This window comes from Pteropus alecto, unplaced genomic scaffold, assembly GCF_000325575.1.
Source record: "Pteropus alecto unplaced genomic scaffold, ASM32557v1 scaffold20, whole genome shotgun sequence".
Taxonomy (NCBI): domain Eukaryota; kingdom Metazoa; phylum Chordata; class Mammalia; order Chiroptera; family Pteropodidae; genus Pteropus; species Pteropus alecto.
The window spans coordinates 44553952-44576476 of record NW_006436298.1 but is presented as its reverse complement, the minus strand read 5'-3'; the positions used below and the strand labels follow the sequence as shown (position 1 = coordinate 44576476).

The following is a 22525-nucleotide window of genomic DNA, read 5'->3' as shown; positions in this document are numbered from 1 at the left end:
CTCCCCCGCCTCCCGGGCCCGCCTCTCCCGGCCCCGCCCAGCTGCACGCGGCCCCGCCCCCGACCGCCTGACCGCGCCCGTCCTGAGCTCATGGCCCTTAGCCCCGCCTCTTTGCCTCACTTTTCACTTCCGCGTCTAGTTTTTGGCTGCGTTTTTCACCGCCCTTGCTGTATGGACTTTTCTGCAAGAATCTGGGACCTTCATTACCACATCTCCATTTTCGCAGGAGTCGGCCAAACAATTTCTGTTGGCATTACCGGTTTTAAAATCTGTAGAAAGTGGAAGAGTTTGGAGACCTGTCTGTAGTCCAGGCTTGGATTACACACAGACTGAAGGCAAGATTGAGGACTAGTAAATAAGACAAATCATTCATAAATCTTTCTAGGCTGTCCAGTAGAACTTTCCGACGTGGTGGAAATGGTCTATATCAGCGCTGTCCTATAGAGTAGCCACTGGCCACATGTGACCACTGAGCACTTGAAATGTGACTAGTAAATCTGAAGTTTACTTCAGTTTCATCATGAGCAACAGTGTTTTTCCTCAATAGAGTCAGAAAGGTTGGAAAAATGACAATTAGAAAAATAAATGGATGACTGGTGAGAGCTTTATACTCAATAACTTCAGCCAATTACTAGCTCTTTGTCATGATAAAGTCCCTTAACTTTGAGCTTCAATTTCTTTACCAGTAAAATGAGAATGTTGCTAACTCTCTACTCACGCTGCAGGGTTTATTGTCTGGATCTAATAAAATAAGTGAAAATATTCTTAAAGCTAAAAGTGCTGTGCCGATGCAAGGTATATTCGGGGAAAAGTAAAAGGGGGCATTGCAAATAGCAACTTAAGGTTATAATCTTGGTGGAGGAAAAAAGTCACAGAGATTCTTTACAAATAATGTACATACCCTCAACCCTCACTAGCCTGGGAGGCCTGGATTCCACTGGCTCTCTGCAAAACTTAGCACCTCTGGAGTTGTTTTCTTAAGTGCATTGGAACAGGTTTTTCCAGTCACTAGGATTTCTTCAACCCCTAAATTTTAAAATTCCCATGATAACTTTCAAGAAGCATCAATTCAAACCATGAATAATTTAAGTAAGTATATCAAGGTCCCAATGATCCTTGTGTGTGTCTGATGCATGGAACAATTGTCACTACCATGCTACTACCACCACCCTTGCTTTCTAGAGCCATTGCTGGAAGAATGAGCTGTGGCAGCACATTCTGTGGCTTGCACTCCACCACCTACGGACAGTCTGGAGTCTGTCACTGATCAGAAATTTAAGCCTCTTGAAACTTCACAGCCTAACTTGAAGTAATTCTTCTCTGTATCCTCAATTTATTACCTATGCCTCTTTCTTGCTTACTACTTTCTGTCTTAGGCTATGGTCATTTATATTCTCAGCTTAATTTTTTTACTGGACATCTGAATTAATTGAAATATAGGTCCAGCCACTTATAATACAGAACCACATTTAAAATGGCTTAAAAAATGTAGTTTAATTATCCCTCATGTGGGACTATGAAGACTGGATGAGATCATCCAGGGATTATAGGCTCCTTCTGTTGTCCTGCCCTCCAAGGATGTAATCTCTTCCCTGTGATCCGAGCTGTCTCACGACCATAACAATATTCCAGCTGGCAAAAAAAGGCGTAAAAGGGGAATGGAATGATATCTGCTACCTTTGAAGGGCACAGTCCAGAAGTTGCACATATCACTTCTGTTCACTTCTCTTTGATCAGCTCATTAGATACCTGGCCATCCCTAGACACGAAAAACAAAAAAACAAAAACAAACAAACAAAAAACTAGGAAATACAGTTGTTATTTCCAAAAAAACAAAAACAAACAAACAAACAAAAAACTAGGAAATGCAGTTGTTATTCCACCCCCTAAAAATTAGGGGTTCTCTTATTCTGGAAGAAGTGAAGAGACTATTGTATGAAACCAGCAGTCTCTATTTTAAAGCATCCTTTCACTCTTCATGGTAATATACCTGGATTTCCTTCTGGATAACCATTCTTTTCCCACCCTTGATAGGAAGTCTTCTCCAATTTAGGAATGGAGTGCATGACCTAGGCATAAGCCAAACATAGCACTGACTCCATTAGCTCTAGTGATTAGTGGTAAGTCAGAATCAGCTGCAATTCCCCCAAACTCTCAGCAGCTTTGATTATCTTTATTTTCTTATTCAACCTAAATTCAATTAGTCAGAATTGTAAAGATTGTTTTGCTATTTTTCTCTGCTCTTTGTTGTTGTTGTTCATGCCTTTGCTTTTCTGTTTTATCTTCTCTTAACCCAAAATTCCATAAAATTATACCCATATTACTAAGAGCATTTGAAAAATAAACTACAGCTTTAACTGAAGATCTTATAAGTCCATTATCTTCAAACCTAAATCCATACTGCCTGGATACCATTATTTGTTTCTTTTCCAAATCTTTCAACTGTTTTTTCCAGTAGAGATTCTAAAAATTCATATTGTTCCTCAAGTATTCCATGATATTTTCTCATTTTCAATCACAAAATAAAATTTGCTGAGTGAATCCTTCGGCCTTCAAATATGATTGAAATTCTCGTCTCTCTATGCTTCTATCACTCACTACATAAGTTTCAGTGACACCTATCATATTGTACTGTGATCATGGCTACTTTTCTATCACTGCTAATAGTCTGGAGGATCATTGAGTTCATGGGCTATTTCTTATTTGGCTTTGGATCCTGGATAACCCTGGATTAGTTATCTATTGCTGTAAAACAAATTGTTCCAAATTTAGCAGCTTAAAAAGACAACTATCTATTTTCTCATGATTTCTGTGAGTCAGCAATCCAGGTGCAACTTAGCTGAGTGCCTCTGATACAAGATCTTTACAAGTCTGCAATAAAGGTATCTACCAGAGCTCCAGTCAATTTAAGACTCAGTCAGATCTGCTTCCAAACTCACTCACATGACTGGTGGCTTTAGGTCCTTGCTGGCTATTGACTGGAGATGTGAGTTCCTTGCCACATGAGGCTCTTTGTAAGACTTCTCACACAGCATGTCAACTTGCTTTCACCAGAACAAGGACTCTAAGAAAGAGAATGAGACCACACCAAGGAAGGACAAGAGAGGGTGAGCAAGACAAATGCCAGAGTCTTTTTGCAACCTGATCTCAGAAGTGGCATCTCATCACTTTTGCTGTATTCTGTTCATTAGAACCTTACACTCAAGGAGAAGAGTAAAACAAGAGTGTGAATAACAGAAGGCAGGAATCTTGGGGGCCACTTTAGAGGTTCCCACAAACTCCCATAGTACTCAATAAAATAGATTTTACCTTTGATGAATAAATGAATGAATGTATGAAACTCAGAATAGAGGGCTAAGTGGAAGATATAGGTTTGGTAGTTAAGGCCACTAGTATGTGAGAGGATCCAGATAGTCTGGGAAGCACAACCCTAAGGATCATTTAAAAAGCAGACAAAGGAAGAGGTTCCATAAAGAAAACTGAAAAGTAGCAATCAGAGAGATAGGAAGCAATCTAGAAGTGAGGGCTATATAAAAGGACAAAGAAGAAGAGACTGCTTGCCAGTATCAAATGCCTTGGGTATATTAATACCATGACAACTGAAAAGGATGAATAATCAATGAGTACAAAACAATGAATACAGCAAATCTGATGCTTAATTTTATGTGTTGACTGGCTGGACCATAGTGCCCAGCCAGATATTTCGTCAAACATTATTCCAAATGCTTTCATGAAGGTGTTTTAAGGATGCAATTAACAGTTTAATGGTGGACTTTTAGTAAAGCAGATGACTCAACGTAATGTGGGCAGGCCTCCTCTAATCAACTGAAAGTCTTAATAGAATAGACTGACCTCCCTGAACAAGAAAGAATTCTTCAAGCAGACTGCTTTTGGACTTGAACTGCAACTCTTACCTGAGTCTCCAGCCTGCCAGCCTATCTCATTGGACTTTGGACTCACCAAGCCTTGACTATTGCATAAGATAATTCTTTAAAAAAGATCTCACTGTTTGAGAAAAGCATCCTAGAAACTGTTTAGAAAAATGTGCTTTTGAGTGCTCTAAACATTTGACTTCCCCAGGCTGCTGTTCCACCTTGGGTCTTGCATGTGATTGCAGCGAACAGCCTGGTGTCCAGTCCCCATTCCTTATCATGGGCTAGCCAACATCCAGATAGGCACATGCCAATCACTTCATCCTGGCTATTTCTCCTTACAGAGATTTTGCATAATTAGTTTTTGCATCAAAAGCCAGGGTCCACTGTCAGGAACCAAGGCCTTCAGTTTACTCCTGAATAATTTTTCCCATCCAAATGCAAATTTCTTTATCTGTCACTAGTTGAGCCATTAAACAGCTAGAGTTTTACAACCGCCTAAATTCTCTTAAAACATTTTTAAAGTCATCGGTCCATCTCCATTTCAACTTATGTGTTTAATGGTAATATTTAAATGTACAAAGTACAAATAGAAAATAAAAGTTATCCATGTAAAAATAAATAAATAAATAAATCTTTTCATTTCTCTCAAAAATGATAGATGATAGATAGATAGCTATAGATATAGACATAGATATAGATAACACCTTGTTGGTTCTGTTTCTCTGGAAAACCTAGACAAATACACAATACAGACTATTCTTTCAAGAAATATAAAAAGAAGGAATGACAGAAGAGGTCAGTAACTTGCTGAAGACAGGTTTACTTTTTTGTGTATGTTTATTTTATTTAATTAGATTTAAACATGTTTATATATTAGAGCAAGAAGTAAAAAGAGAGCAAGAAAGGTTGAAAATACAATATAGAGAGAAATAATCAAAAGGGATGAGATCTAAAAGCATATTAGTGGCAATGAGATAAAGAGCAAATAGAAGAATTTGCCTTAAAAAAAGAAGGTAGATTTCTTCTTCTGAGAATAGAGAGGAGGTTAGAGTTTGTATTAGCTAGTATACACACAAACAATCCCAAAACTTAGCTGTTGAAAACAACAACCATTTATTATTTCTGATGAGTCTGCAGGTCACCAAGATAGTTCTAATGGACCAGATTTGGCAAATCTTGTCTTAGGGCTTGTTGATATATTTGTGGTCAGCTGAAAGAGTGACTGGGGGCTGGTTGGATAAGGCTATTCTTGGCTAGGACAATTCGGCTCTGTTCCATGTGCCCTCATCCTCTTAGACTGGGCTTCTTTTTAAGGCTATGGCAAGGTTCCAAAAAAAAAGAAGGTGGAGACATACAGTGCATATTCAAGCCTTCACAAAAGAAAGTCGCATAGCCAAAACCAGGGGCAGAATGGGAAGGGACTACAAAACTGCTGGGCAAAGGGTATGGAAAAGGGAGGTCATTACTTTGGGCCATTAATGCAATCAGTTTACCAAAGGGTAGAGGCATTTATAGACTTCTTTGTAAATATAGGGCAGGAAATGGAAAAAGTCCACACCCAAAAGCAATATATATATATTTGCCTATGGGGTAAGAAAGGTTAATTTCTAAGAGAAAAGAGGTCAGTATTAGCAGAGGTGGCATGAAGAAATTGAAGAGTATTTTAAGATTTGAGTAGAACATTCACCAGGGGCTTATAAGGAACTGGCAAATAGCACTGGAAGCCTAAATGAGGTAGAGACCATATGTTTCTGGTGGCATAATCCCAACATTTGTGTAACATTTTTTTCTCCTATAGTCTAACATTGGAAGTGTAGGAGAGGAGGTGGATGGTCGAATTGATTCAAGCTTAGACATTTTTAGGGTGAGCCTGGTGGAGGGAGAAGTGGGCTAAGGATTTTGAGGCCCTTCAACAGGGAAAGTGACTAGAAATAGGTGGTTTCCAAAGACAAAGAAGAATAGCAGATGGCATGAATCTAGAAGGAGGAATTTTTTTCAAAGTTATTAAAAAGTGATTAATATGAAATTCATATCGAGAACCTAATATGAGCTATATTTTTGGTGAAAATTGACATAATACTCAAGGTAAGGAGGTCAAAAGAACTTTTTGGAAGGAAAATTATTACATAGGAACATTTGCTTGCAGGGTTTCTAGGAAGCATGGTGAAAAGAGTGAAGATAGAAGTCAGCTATGGATGAAAGGGTGTGTAGGAGGTGAAGAAAACAGGTCAAGAAGACCCTGGGGAGACTTCATTCTTGAATGTACCTTCTGGTGAGTGAAGTGACATACCAGATAGGAGCATGAACAAATAAGATTCATTATGACCTTCTATGCAATTTATTGGGAAAAATACTCGTTTGATTGCTTAACTAGGTAATCATTTGTTTACTTAATTTTAACAATAGTTAAGTGAAAATATTTAAGCTTGTTACTGAAAGATAATGAAGGACTTCACATTTGTTGAAGAAAGGAAGGAAGTCAGTCAGCCAAGCATAGTATTCTCTTTCTCACAGGTCATAGACACAAACAAACTACCATTACTCTGAAAGTGTCGGTGATCCCCAAATCAGTGACATTACTAATAGCTGTGAGATAGTTTTATAGTTATGACCCCTATGTCTCAGGCCCTCAATGGTAACAGAGTCCCATGGAAGAAACATACATGTTTCCTCACTTGTATTTCTTGAGCACTATTAAGGGTGTTATGTAGATAATGACAACACTTAAACAAACAAACAACTTTATCCTTTCCTCTCCATTTTTTTTTTTTTCATATTGCAAACTGTCCATGTGCCTCTCTCACCCTAAAATGTACCTGAAAAATATCCTCACCCTATGTGTCTGGGCCATGTTTTCTTGCTGCCCACTTCCCTGTCCAAGTGTCCATAGGTCCACTACTACAGCCAAGGCCGGCTTCATGGCTGCGAGACCTGTACAGCCACACAAAAACCTGCATTTAGAGGTGCCCCATGCTTAGTTTAATGCTCTGCTGTCGCTGTCTTAAAATTCTTAACGATTTTGAAGAAGGTCCCCTGCATTTTCATTTTGCACTGGGCCGTGACTTCAGTCTGCCAGTTATGACAGCTCCAGAGAACAGGAGGAGGATTGTGTGTCTCATGTCCCCTAGGGAAGGCTACCATGTGCTCTAGTCTCACTGCTTTTCCCAAAAGAATTGACTGAGTGGCTTTGGTGCCTTCACGCATGGCTCTCAGCTCTCTACTTCTGAGAGGAGCATAGTGAATATTGTCAACACTTACATATTAATAATTTTTTGTCCTATCACACATGCTTTTGAGGATAATAGATCAAGTTCAGATATAAATTATGACCTGTATGTGTGTACCGTTAACTTTACAAAGATTGGCAAATGTAAAGAAAGGCTTAAAGCAATTTTTTCAGTAGAATAGAACATTGGCAACAAAATAAGGAAGAGAATATTTCATCCTTCTAAGAGATTCATTTGTGAATCCAGAATTCTAGGGACGGAGTTATTTACTAAAATAGGAATGGAAACTATTGAATATTGAGGAAAGACCTAAGGCAATAAGATACAGTGTTGGGAGTCAGGGAGAGAAACTGAACCCAAACCAACACAAAGTAAAAAAAAAAACTAAAAATAGTTACTGTAACCTCTTTTTCTCCATTCTAGTCATGAACCCCATCTATTACATCAGAAACTTTCTTGTTCCAATTAAATTATATCTTATTGTCCTTCATTGCCTTTGACATGATACCTTACAATATTTGTTGTTTGATTGAAAATAAATCTAAAACAGAAATCCTTTTAAATCAAAAGAAGCAAACTTTCAGCCTGCAGGCTTGACACAGATGGGTTTTATTTGGCCCATACTGTTTTTAAAATATTTTAATCAACTGGCAATATTTAAAAATCAGTAAATTTCACACAAAAATCCAGACTTCTGGCTTCTCTTTAAAAAATTAAAAGACTTAACTATATATAGCCCAGAACACTATGGGCATATGCTCACCAGTTTTCTCTAGTCCCGTTGTCCTCCCAACATGAATTCATTTCCACCTCCTGTAGCAGAGACTATGAATTGATCTTCCAAATCTGTCCTTACCCCATTCCTCCATAATTATAAGCTTCAGGTTTCAGCAGGCATCATGGCAAACCAGAATAAAGAGAACTTTTCCCCTTCCCTTATAGCCAGAGGTGGCCATGTGACTAAGTTCTGGCCAGCCTAATTAATGTAAATGAAATTTCATGTGCAACTTCTGGGAAATGTCTTTAAAAGGAGGAGACATGCCCATCCTCACTTTTTCCTTCTGCAGGCTGGAATTCAAAAGTAATGGCTGGTTCTTCAATAGCCATCTTGGACCATAAAGTAAACTTGGGACTGGCGTAGCAGCAATAAAGTAGAGGGGGCCTGAGTCTCTGGCTCTGAGATCAGCCTCATGGCCCAGGGATGCCTACTGCCAGGCTTTTATGTCAGATGGAAACGATTTCTACCTTGTTTAAACCATCATTATTTGGGAATTTCTGCCACATAAAGCCAAACCTAATCCCAAACAACACAATGACAAATGATCTCTAATAAGCAATATTTTCTTCTTTATCATGACTACTGTTATTAAAAGGTAAATTCTTTAAAAAATCACAGTCTTCAAGAAAAAGGATATATGCAGTAGATCCCACAGTTTGGGAGTGGTAGGCATACACTCCATGAATACAAATTAGTTTTGAGTCTCCTCTCTCTCTCGTAATATTGTGTGGTGGGAAAGCATGCAGGCTTTGGTGTTTCTGAATATCTCCATGCTTCAATTTTCTCATCTGTAAGATGAGAATAATAAAAATAGTGACTTCTTTAATGGCTTCTTGGAAAGATTAAATGAGATAATGTACCTAGCCAAACTGAAAAGTCTCATTCCTTAAATTACAGACAAATAAGACAGAATGGTGGCCTGGAAGTGGCAAGGCATGTGTAATTAAAGAGAGGCACATTTTATTTTTTGCTTACTCTGCTCTTCCCACATCAAGAAGTATTAAAAAATGTGGGAGTAATAGTAAAAAAGTTTTCATCAGAAGATGAAAGAGTTCAGTATGTTGTTACTTTAAGCCGACATATTTAAAGTTAAGACTATTTAAGACTAATGAGAGAATCACAAATCTTAATGTTTTTATATCATACTTAAATCATCCTTTAAAAGCCGTGAATCTGATGACATTTAAACAGGAATTATATATTTTTTCAAAGTACCATTATTATACAAGTAACTTCTCAAATTTCAGTGCCTGACTCCCTCTGGCTGGAAAATATTCCAAGGTAGTTCTTTGTTCTCATATATTATTAGCCAATGTATTATATTATTAATTATTATTATTATTATTATTTTGGAAACCAATGTGCCAGCAAACCAGAATCAGAAGAAATTCCATCTATATGGTAACTTTTATAAAATTAAACAATTTTTCTTTAGTCACTATCTAACACTTTCCTAAAATAATTTCTAGTGAAGACTGAAACTTTAAAAATATCTTTAGTTGAGAGTAAATATAGAGCTTAGAAGAAATAAAGATGGTGTCATTTTGTTACAGAACTCAACAGGTTCATTTTGCTCGCATGTGTCAATAGCCAAGAGACATAAGAGTTTGCAGCAAAGAAAGTAGAGATTTATTTAAGGAAATGGCACCAAGCCTTAGAGACACAGATGAGCTAGTGCTCAAAGATCTGGCTCCTGATGGCCTCTAGGGAATAGGGGAAAACTCATTAGTCATGGTAGCTAAGGGAGTTGGGGTCATGGGCTCTACTGATTGGTTGAGGCTAGGGTAGGAGGCAGTTGATCATTATATCAGGTTCTGATGTCATGGTATCTTCCTGTCTGGTTTCAAGGGGATGCTGGTAGGGTTGTTCCATCATTATGGGTGTGGGGCTGCAAGATGTTATCTTTAGTTTGACAGAAACTCTGTTTCTAGGGTCAACAGACCTGAGGGTTTGTTCTTAAGACTGTTTGATGCTGCCCTAAGGGTTTGATGATTAAGGGAGTAGTCGTGCAGAGTGCAGAAGGATAAAGAAAGAAAATATGCAAGTGAACCCAGGGCTAGTTTGGCTCAAGGAGAAAGAGAAGAGGTCATTTTTTTTTTTTTTTAAAGTCAAGATTTACAGGGTTACGATTTTAAGAAAGTAATTTTAAAATGGTTTTATCTTGGCCAATAGAGCACGACTAGAAAATATTTGCATAGATGGAAAAAATACTGTACAGAGTTAATATATTATTTACATAGTTAGATTGTGACTTTTTTTGTTACCCGTAGTGGCCATAGTGAGAACATCTTATTATTCAATGCGATTTTTATTTTTTTACATTAGTCATTTACTAAAGTAGAAGCAGTCTTTACATATCATCCCCTTGTTGCCTTCCAGATTTGAAGGAATATTCTAATTAAATAAAAAACCTAAGTCTTCTTTATATTCAATTATGATATGATGTGATGCTTCATGAATAAATTATACAAAATGGCCTGAAAAGTGATCTGAGAAACCATCTTGTAATTTGTAGATAATAATACTAATTATACTAATAATATTTTTCCAACAATTTTTAAACTATGAAATTGTGATTTGTGGGTACATTTTAAAATTATAGCCCTCAGTTTGTTTTTGTGAGAATTCCTTGGGATAATCACTTTGGATGGGACCACAACCCTCCAGGTAAATACCAATTAAAATGAATCTTTCTATCTTTGATGACAGATTCTTAAAGTGTTTGAAAGCTTTCAAATGAAATGGGCTGATGGAACCTGATTAAATACAGTAGTTTAAGTTTGGGTTCTGATGTTCTGTTTAAAATGTTAGTGTGTGATTGACTCTCAGATATATGTTTTAAAAGACTTGGAGAGTCCCTTTTGCCTGGCAGCCCCTTCCCTGAATGTCTGGCTTCCCTTGATATAACTGGGCAGTCCTGCCCCTGTCAATAAGGGGATGATATCTAGCCAGCTCAATGGGAGGGCCCCATGACCATCTCTCTGGAACAGCGGAATGCCTTAGAACATACACCCAGTTCATGCTGCCAGTGTCACAACCTTGGAGCAAAGTCAAACTCAATTTCTCTGAAGACTTGTTTGATTGTAAGTATGCCTCCACCCACCCATCTCCTCCACTTGCCTACAGTGTCTAGAGAAACTAACCCTTAGCTACATCTTGGCTAAAGATCCATTCCTCTCTTCCCCGTTTAGTCATGAGAGCATGATGATAATTAATTTGTTTATGCTCTTTCTACACTCTGTGGGACTGTGTCTTTTTGTAAAAGTTGGCTTATGAGGAACAGTAATTCTCAGACTTCATTGTGTTCCAGAATCCCCAGGAGGGTTTGGCCAAACACAGATTTCTGGGCTCTGCCCCCAAGAATTTCTGATTCAAAGGGTCTGAGGTGGGGCTAAGAATTTGCTTTTCTAAAATGGTCTCCACAATATCAATGCTATTGGTTGGAGTATCACACTTTGAGAATCACTGATCCAGAGGGAAAAAGAGCCCATTTTTTGGCTCTGCCCCTGGAACTAGAAAATTTTAGTTCTTTAATCAGCTGATATATAATTTTATGTCTTCCAGATTTTGGGATATTTAAGTATCATTTTGTTGTTGTTATAATACACAGCAAATGGATTCCTTTGTGTTATTCACGTAAGTGGTCTTTGATAATGTTTAAAACGTAAAGCTCTGGATAGAGACCTGGGTTTGTGGGTAGTGGAAGCAAACAACCACCCTCAGGATCTGCTTCTTTCTTCATTGGCTTATTTGGCTGCCTGCCTGACCAGTGTGACCTGAAATTTCTATAGCCACTTTTTACTTTAAATAATAAAGGCCAGAGCATTGTCTCAAGAAGGATGAGGTTAAAAAGAAAGGAAGAAAGAAAGAAGAAAAGGAAAGAAGGAAGGAAAATAAAGAAGGAAGGGGAGAGGGGAGGAGAAAAAGAAGAAAACTTTAATGATTTTTAAAAACGTGTTTTTAAAATGATGCATTTAGAGAATGCCAGGAAGGAACTGTATTTACATAATCATAATTAAAATGTTAATAGCAACTAATTTTTATTGAATGCTTACTTGTGCCAGGTAACTGCTAAATGTTTTATATGTTATATCATTTAATCTTCACAACAATCTTATGAAGTAGGTACTACTATTCTCCCCATTGAAAATGTTTTTGGTGATGTTGTGTAAAATTTCAATGTATTACATCAAAGGTAAGGAGTGTTTACAGTTCACATAAGCTGGTACCCTGTTTATTGTTCCCTGATCTTGCTCTTCTACTGCTGTGCTTTTGTTTCTGCTTGAGATGCCTTCCTTCTCCTTTAGCTGAAATTTTACCCTCTCTCCTGGTCAAACTCAGTGACAGCATGTTTTCTAATCTCATCTCACCTTCTTTTGAATCGTTATATATGATGAAGAGATTAATGTGTTTGGATATAGAATACCAGGGTATCATTGTCATTTTTGCCACACATGAGCCATGGAACTTTGAGCCATGAATGCCTCTGTTTCTCTATTTGAAAAATAGGACTAATAATACATGAGTAATCTGAGCTGTTTTTATCTTATGGATCTTATGAATTGGTAATTAATTGAGTTTCCTCTGTGCTGGCTTCTAGAAAACTAAAAGATTAATTGGCAGTTCCTCTTTAGAAAATGTACTGGATCTTATAGTTTATCTCCTCTGTTACTTGCTTTCTCTTTGTATCATTTTCCTGCAGACTTATCCGAAAATTATAACTTAAAAATTAATTTATGAATATAATTCAACTCTGTGCATACAAACTAGAAAATACATACCTCCCTCACCTACTGAGCAATAATCACTACTGATATACAGTTGACCCCTGAACACACTGGGGCTAGGGATGATGACCCACCCACCCCTGCCGCCATGCAGTTGAAAATACGCATATAACATTTGACTCTCCAAAAACTTAACTACTACTACTAATCTATTGTTGACTGGAAGCCTTATAGGTAACAAAAGCAGTTAATGTATTTTATATGTCATATGTATTACATACTATATTCTTATGATAAAGCAAGCTAGAAAAAATTTTATTAAGAAAATCATAAGGAAGAGAAAATACGTATACAGTGTTTACTGAAAAACATTCCCATATAAGTGGATCCACATAGTTCAAACCCATGTTGTTTAAGGGTCAACTGTATATAATTTCTCAATCTTTGTCTATTTATCTATCATCTGTCTATTTTAAGTGGTATTCAAGTATACATATTATTGTAAAGCCTTTTTTTCATTTAGAAACATATTGTGAACATTTCCCATGTTAATAATTTTCTACAAATAAATATTCATCACCTGTTGAGTTTTCCATCCTAAGGCTCTACCATGATTACTTAAAATCTAAGCTGGTGGAAGGAGATGGAACACATCGGGAAGGATTGGATATATGTTTTTTTCATGAAGTAAGAAGAAGCGTGGGGATGGCAAACAAGATTTTCCTTCGGTGACTTGGAAGCAGATAGTAGTTTGGTTCAGATACTAGGAAAAACAATGTAGAGGTTCCTCAAAAAAATTAAAAATAGACCTACTATATGATCTAGCAATTACCTATGGCTATATACCCAAAGGAAATGAAAACAGAGTATTAAGAGATATTTGCACTCTCATGTTTATTGCAGCATTTTCACAATAGCCAAGATATGGAAGCTACCTAAATGCCCATCGACAGATGACTGGATAAAGATACAGACACACACACACTGAAATATTATTCAGTCATGAGGAAGGACACACACACACACATACACACACACACTGAAATATTATTCAGTCATGGAAGGACATCCTGCCATTTGCGACAGCATGGATGGACCTTGAGCACATTATGCTAAATCAGAAAGCCAGAATGAGAAAGACAAGTACTGTATGTATCACTTATATGTGGAATCTCAAAAAGTCGAACTCATAAGAATAAAGAGTAAAGTGGTGGTTACCAGGGGTTGGGGGGTACAGGGATAGGACAGATATTGTTTAAGGGTATAAATTTGCAAAGAATAATAAATAAGCCCTAGAGATCTAATGTACCTATAGTGAATATATAATACATTGTATTAGAATTATCAAACTTGCTGAGAGACTAGAGCTTATCAATACATTGTATTAGAATTATCAAACTTGCTGAGAGACTAGAGCTTCATTATTCCACTAAAAAGAAATGGTGATTATGCACCATGATAGAGATGTTATTATCATTCCAATGGCAATCATATTACAATATATAAATGTATGAAATTAATGTTGTATACCTTAAATTTACACAGTGTTATATGTCAAGTATATTTTAATGATTTAAAAAAAGCAGAAAGTCACTTGTAAAGCCAGGTGTGAAAAATAAAAAATAAGGGATTATAAACTGATAAGTTCCTTGCAATCTGTGAGGTCAACCAAAGGTTGCCTCACCTAAAAATAAATAAAAAGAAAGAAAAAAGCAGAAAGCAGAAAGTAGTCAAATCTCCCTTGCCAAAGGTAAGTTCAAAGGAAAAAATGGCAATAGCTTGAATGGAAGTTTGTGAATAAACCTAATCAAAAGCCTTGAGGTCATTTTATTTTTTTAAAAAGCGTGTCCTTCTCAAACTTGTCAATTAAAATAGATTTAAAGTAAGCACTTATTTAAGATAGTTATAGTGAGTGAGGCACCTAATTGTTTCTAGGAGTATGTGTATTGCTCGTATTCATGTTTAGTATTTTAAAATAATCCTATTTAAAAATAATGCTTTCTAATTTTAATGAATTTGTGTTAAAGTCTTTGAGTGAGAAAGCATGTTATACATTTTTCCTCAGGTAAGCACTTGTATGAGAAATACCAGTTTTCTGTCCTACTTCTAACTCTATCCTGGCTGTTTGCTCTAAGTACACTGTCATTTACAAATCGCTTTGTTGCTTGCCAGTAGGCAAAGATGATTAGGCATTAGATTTTTCCCTGCTAAAAAGAAATTTGAAAAGTTGCCCCAGTTGCTACTCAATGTAGTTTTGAAGCCCTGAGCGCTTTGTGCTATTCTTGGCTGTCAGCCATGTTGTCAGGCCCCTTAATTACTTCTGGGGAGATGGCAGAAAGATCTCTTGGCCTTCTTATGCCCAGGACTCTAGGGCTCATGTTTGTCCTTCACCTTTCTCCAAAGAGGGAAGTCACCTTGAACCTCTCCTAGCTGATGTGAAAGAAAAAGGGGTTCTATGGAAAATAACCTCACAGGGTGATCTGATCTGAAATTTCTCATGGAATGGTGAGTAGTCACGCCCCAGGCATATAACTTCTTTACTAGAAGGCTTATCTTTGCCTTAAACAAGCCCTGTCTATTATTCAGGTGCATCTAGGTCAACACACCTTTGAAATGTCTCCTTCGAGATCCCTCCTTCTAATACATTACCACCCTTTCAGACCCTTTCTTCTAAAGTGTGAAAGCACATAATCTTAATTAGTTAGTTAATAATCCATTCCTCACTTTCTCTCATTTTCATGTAATCTCTTATAGTGCCTTCTCAATTTCAAATACATAAAAGAAACTGCAAAACTGTTATTTTATAGAGCATTTGAGATCTTGCTCCCTGGCATATATCGTCAGTTTGGCTCAGATAAAGTCTTATAAAAATTTTCTACACGTTTGGTCATTTTTTACATGACACCAGCTTTCTTTATCATTCTTGCCAGCCATTTCCTGGGACTGAGCCCCAATCTCTCTTTTTTACTTAGTGTATTTTTTCACTGACTTTCCTGGCTCTGTATGACCTTCCAGCACCCCCACTGCAAACTCCTGAAGATGTGCCTCTTATCTGATCCTAACAGACACTTTACTCCCTAACCTTCCATTAGCTTCCCCATTACCTGCTTTCAAATCTCTTCAACCACTCCCAATCCACTCCAGGACATTTTGCTAAATGGATCAAGAGACTGTGCCTAAATTGCCTGATAAATACCAATTAGGAAATAATACTAGGAGCAAAAATTTAGAAACTCAAAAATACGAAGAAGAGCAAAAACATGAGATATATCAGATCAGCGAAGTGTCACACGACAAATAGAAACTACCAGGTTACTATGTTACTATGTTCAGTTTTTGACCAGAGTATCTATTCAGAAGTATTGCGAATGGTATGGTGACCTATGAAACACAACATTCTTGAATTGTATCAGAGAGGAAGAGAAACATATTTATGTTTATATAAAATTCAGTCTATTCAAGTTAATGTTTAAATGACAAGGGAACATTTTCAGCTGAGCGAGGAAAGTCTACAATAATAATAAGTACTCATCTTCTGTTCCTGTAATATCCTGTATTCTAAGTGGAGGCTTTCTGTAGATAACATCTACTTGTTTATTTGACTTTACAATAACTGGTTCTCAAGTGTAAACATATGAGGTAAACACTCATACGGTTAAAGGTCTGGACAATATAATTTCCTAATGCCATTAGGTTTGTCAGATATTATAATAAAAAATCAAAATCAACCAACAGATAGTGACACAAAAGGTAGATCCAGTTTCTGTGTTTATATATGCCAGTCTTTAAACGAGCTTGTTTATTTCCTAACAAAGGGTTCATTTATGACATGTAGAAATGTGGAAAGTATCATGATAAATTATTATATTTACATATAACTAATTTAAAATGATATAGGTGCAATCAATTAAATACAAAAGGCTATATAGTAGGTAGTAGATATTTAGAGTAAACCAATAAATAAAATGGTTCTTGCCCTTGAGGAATTTACAAAATGTGAAGACTTCAGCAGAAGTCGAGGAATTTACAAAATGTAAAGACTTCAGTAGAAGTATGAAAATGTTGGAAGTCCTGAAAAGTCAACTTAATGAGATGAGTTTGTGCAGGAAGGTTTTGGGAGAAGAAATGATGAGGTGTGGGAGGGAGTAGTCAGCAAAGCCTTTAGGGTGACAGAGAGAGGAAGTATGGATATAAACCCATGTGAGCAATAAAAGTAGATAAGCAGGCAAAGACAAGTTAATATGTATTCATCTAAGAGTCACAAGACCCAGGGGTTTATATCTAGACAAGAATAGGAATTTTGAAAGAGCCCAAAGGGCAAGTTACGAAAGCCAAAGAAGGGGTCCCAGTCTTTCCATGGCATTCTCTAATACCCATGAAATATGTTACACTTGTAATAATGTCACTATTTATTAAATTCTATAACTGACTAGGTGTTAGAAGTACAACTATGTCTGATAATTCAGTCAGAATTTTACAATGATTATGCTGATGGTATAATTCTGGAGTAAAAAAAAGAAGCACGAATTTTACTTAGTAGCCATTGTCCCACTCCATCTCTCGTGGGAAAAAGGAATGGGCAAAAGGCAAAGGCACACTTTAGTCATTAACACATGTGCTGCATACTTCTGAGTGGACTTCCTGTGGGAAATGAATGCAGTAAAGGGTAGCAAATTCTTTCTAGATGTTTCTGGGCAAGGGATAATTGTCACTTCCCACCACGGCTTATTCTGTGCCCATTCACAGATGGAGCTGGGAATTTGATCTTAACACACATTCTTCCCGTTCCTCAAGATTGAGGAGAGGAGGTTGGAACTGTGCACCCTGATTCTCTACCTTAGTACAAGGCAACTTTTCCCCTCTATCTCCTTTCTTGTTCTCTCTTTTAGGGTCAGAGTCAGGGAGAAGTATCCCACACATGTATAGCTTGTAATTTTCTTCACAATCCAGGTCCTTGTCCTTGTCAGATTAAATATGACCTATTAAATTACCAAGGTAAGTATGTACCGCCAACGTTGTTCTGGAAAGGGATGACAATAAAAGGAAGGCATCTCAGATATTTGCTAATTCCAGCATAGCAGTGATGTGTACTTCATTTCTATTGGTGACATTCCATTGGTCAGAACTAGTTACATGGCTCCACCTATGTATAAGGATACTTGGGAATGAAGTCCTTGGCTGAAATGAAGTCCCCAGATTCCTTCTTCTCAGATTTTGTGAGCAACCTGTGTGATCTCTCCTTAAATGCCATTAGAATGTGGGCTGAATTGAGCCTCACATGATTTTTATCTGGTCCATGTAGTGTTGGTCAGGACAATATTTAAATTTGTTTCAATTAGTTGTCAATATTTTAAAATAGGGAGGTTTTTACATTTAAAAAAATCTACATTTTGTGTTTATCTCTCAAAAAAAAAAAAGAAAAGCTTATTTGGCAATGCTAGGCCTATATTTCTGCATAGTATAAATTGGCTAGAGCTGGATACTGTCTACTTGCCAGTTTGCCTCAAGGCGCTTTAACAATCTCAGTTAGTCCATTCAACAAGATTCACTGCTTTAGCTTACCTGCTAGGACACTTCTGGCATTTGAGCTTGTGATTCCAGAGCAGAAACCCAAATTATGGCCTGTCTTAGCTGGGGTGGAGGAAAGCTTATTGTTTTGCCATACGTGTTAGTTTATTAGTACTAGAAAAAATACAACAAACTAAGTAACTTAGAAATTTATTGTCTCACGGTTCTGGGGGCTAGAAGTCTGAAACCAAGGTGTTGACAGGGTTGGTTCCTTCTGAAGGCTATGAGAGAAGGATCTGTTTCAGGCCTCTCTCTCTGGCTTGTAGATGGCCATCTCCATTTCACGTGGCATTCTCTTGATGTGTACCACTGTGTCCAAATTCCCCTCTTTTATAAGGACACTAGTGATATTGAAGTAGGGCCTACCTTAATAAGTTGACTTTAACTTGATCATCTCTATAAAGACCCTATCTACAAACCAGGTCACGTTTGAGGAACCGGGCCTTTCGATTTCAACATATTAATTTCAAGGGCACACGAAATTCAACTCATAACACCACATTTACTTACTTGGTTTCACATGCATTTCGCAATTACATGAAGATAGGAAAAAAATTCATTCAAAATATTTTCAAGTAGAAAACTTACTATTGTTTTTTAAAAAATTGAGTATATTTTACAGGAGAGTTGAGATGCAATATTAAAATAAATTTCCTTTTTATGCAAAGAATGCCACATTCTTGGTTTTTACCGTGCAGCTGATGTGGTCTATACTAAGCCCCCAAAGGATTTCTCCATTCTGTTGAGAAAAGCTTTTTCATTTGAGAAGGTGCAATGCAGAGGATGCTGTGTTCCTTGACAAAAGAAGCAAACTTGTTACGATAGCTCTGCTTAATCTTTTGTGAATGTTTCTTCTCTCATGGGCAGAAAAATATTTTCCCTTTGATGTAATTGTCCACCTACCTTCCCTATTCCCAAAGCAGTTGTGAAGCTATACACATATTCAGTGGGCTGCCTAGTCTGTCAGTAACAGGAATACCCTTACAGAGCAAGCTATAAAATGTCACCGAAGTTTTTTCTTTTTTTTGCTTCAAGTATACTGTACATTCGTTGGACATTTATATAGCTTATGAAACAATTCCCCTGATTACTCTTCTTCCATATCTTGGCTATTGTAAATGGTGCTGCCATGAACATAGGGGTGCATAGATCTTTACAAATTATTATTTTGGTTTTCTTTGGCTAAGTAGTGCAATTGCTGGGTCACAAGGTATAACCATTTTTAATTTTTTGAGGCATCTTGAGACTGTTTTCCATAGTGGCTGTACCAATTTGCAATCCCACCAATAGTGTATGAGGGTTCCCTTTCTTCCACATCCTCACCAATACTTGTTGTTCTTTGATTTATTGATGATAGCCACTCTGACAGGTGTGAGGTGATATCTCATTGTGGTTTTAATTTACATTTCTCTGATTAAGTGACCTTGAGCATCTTTTCATACGTCTGTTAGCCATCTGTATTTCCTCTTTGGAGAATTATCTGTTCAGATCTTGTGCCCATTTTTTAATTGGATTGTTTATTTTTGTTGTTGTTGAGTTGCATGTGTTCTTTATATATTTTGTATATTAACTCCATATCAGATGTATTATAAGCGAATATCTTCTCCCATTCAGTCGGTTGTCTTTTCATTTGGTTGATAGTTTCCTTTGCTGTGCAAAACTTTTTAGTTTAATGTAGTCTCAATTGTTTATTTTTTCTTTTGTTTCCCTTTAAAATGTCACTAAAGTTTAAATTGCGATAAATTTAACTGTTTACTGAGGTTAAGTGGAAGAGTTCTAGCTGCTGTTCATGTTTTTTCAACTTCTCTCACCAAAGAGTTTGCTAACTTCTCTGAGATGGCATGAGGGCCCTTCTGTCTGGGGATTCTTGCCAGGGACAGCCAGGACAGGCCTGGTGCTTTGAATGAAAGATGTCCCAGCAGCCAGGGCACAATGGCATGAAGCATGACACACCCTTTCTCTTTCTCATCCCTTTACAAATTATACACCTGGGCGAGGGGAAAATAAAGCCAGTTTCGAAACACTAATTCTCAAAACTCTGTTTATATACACTTGGGGGCTCAAAGTGCCAAACCCAAATGTCTTGAATTAGATACTAAGGTCCAATGTTTGAATCTTTATGATGGCAACAGCCAGTTTAATTGTTGCCTTTTTCCTATTAGCCAGTAATTTGACTGACTTCATAAAACAGACCAATTGTTTGGGAACATATGAGCACAGTCGTATGTTAAATACTATTTTTAAATCTTTTAATAAAATCAAATCAAAGGATTATGAAGATAAACAAAAAACCCTGATGAAAAAATTAGCAAAATATTCTACTTATTTAGAAAGACCAAAATTCAAAATTCTTGGAGTTACTGAGACAATTCAAGAGCACTCGGTGCCTGTACAATCAAATGTTTCATTTCCTCCCTAATGATACGAGAGGCCAACATCTTCTTTCACTGGTTAAAAAAGAGGATCTGGAAAGCCTGCTTTGGCTGCTGAGGTGCTGAGTAGCTGAATATAACTGTGTAGAATTCTGTAACTCAGCACAAATGAGATATTGAATGATTTGGTCTTCTTAGGAACAATGATAGGAAATAACCCATCATCTTTTTCTTGTGAGTAGAGTTTTCTTTAAAAAGCATGTGGGTACATCCTCCTTTAACTTAAGTCTCTGCTGCCTGGGGCTTCTCTAGTCTTCAGTCCTGGAATCACCTTTTCCTTTAATATCTAAATAACATGGCCCAAGCCCATCCCACTTCCTGCAGTGCAGAGACCTAATAAATCCTCCTGGTTGCTTCTGCATCTGCTCCCATTGCTCTCTTCTACAGAGCCTCCTGATTCCTTACATAATTCATGGATATCCCAGTTGTTCTACTTTAATATTTCGAATATAACACTATTAGACTTGTGCTGAAGGTTGAGACAACAGAGGGTAATTACAGCTCAGGATATTAAACATTCCTGTCCTAGAATTCCCCAGCTACTTTCACAATATGAAATCTCTTCTTCTACAACTTTCTCTCCAGCCTCCGTCTGCCACCATATCGCTCCAGTCTTTCTCTCTGCTAGGTTACCTCAAGTCCCCTCCTTTAGCTGCCACTAAGGCACCAGCAGCCAATTCTCTTGACACAGCATTTATGAAAGTAGGCATAGCTTGTCACACAGTTATGAGAAAAGTTGTTTTGGGTGTCTGATTCTAGACCTCAAATGCTGGCCAAAATATCTTGTTGATATGCAATGTCATCTAGCTGCAAAAATATTTCCCCAAACTTATTCTATAAAGCAAATACCAAATTGTTTGTATGACAATTTTTCTTTAGTGGGCAGATGTATTTTTTAGCCTTGGGAAGATTTTGAATTAAATATAGAAATGATAAAGAGATAATTGATATTATTAATTTATATTTTATTAAGGAAGTTAAGAAATAATCCAGATTTAGATATTTATAATGTTTAGATAATTTGGCCTCTTAGAAGAACCTCATGATTTCAATGTAAAGTGAGTAATTGAATAACTGTTTTATATTTGTGATTTTAATAAAAATCTAAGTCTGTAAAGAGTACACTTAGAATAATTAAGAAAACTTAAAATTCATCTTATCTATAAAATGAACTTATCTGATTTATAAGAATCACTTGATTAAAGAGTGTGGGGTTTCTTTGCAGGGTGATGCAAATGTTCTAAAATTGATTGTGATGGCAGTTGCACAACTCTGTGAATATGCTACAGCCACTGAATTAGAGATGCTCCTCAACTTACAATGGGATTACATCCCAATAAACCCATCGTAAGCTGAAAAATATCATTAAGTTGAAATGCATTTAATATACTTAACCTACCGGACATCATAGTTTAATCTAGCCTACTTTAAATGTGCTTAGAATACTTATAGAGTCTATGGACATGCCATCTTGAACATGTCCGATCCTGTCTGATCTTGGAAGGTAAGCAGGGTCGGGCCTGGCTAGTACTTGGTTGGGAGACCACCTAGGAAGACCAGGTGCTGTAGGCTTAAAAAATAAAAGAACACTTACTTTAGCTTCCAGCTGGGCAAAATTATCTCTCTGCCTCTGCCCAACATACTGCGAGTATAACATACTGCATTTCACTAGCCTAGGAAAAGATCAAAATTCGAAGAACGGTTCCTACTGAATGCATATTGCTTTTGCACACCATAAAGTCAAAAAATCGTAAATTAGGGACCATTTAAATACACTTTAAATTGTATACTTTAATCGTACATTTTAAATGGATGAATTGTATGACATGTGAATCATATATCAATAAAGCTGTTAAAAAATTATTTGAGTTCTTGAGGTTTGTTTGTGAGTTCATTGTAATACTGAAAAATAAAATAT

The 22525-nt window shown here is 36.9% G+C and overlaps 1 pseudogene; it reads left to right on the top strand.

The window, feature by feature from the left end:
- The first annotated feature begins 22060 nt into the window (after positions 1-22060).
- LOC112480790 lies at positions 22061-22179 on the top strand (annotated as a pseudogene).
- The last annotated feature ends 346 nt before the right edge of the window (positions 22180-22525 follow it).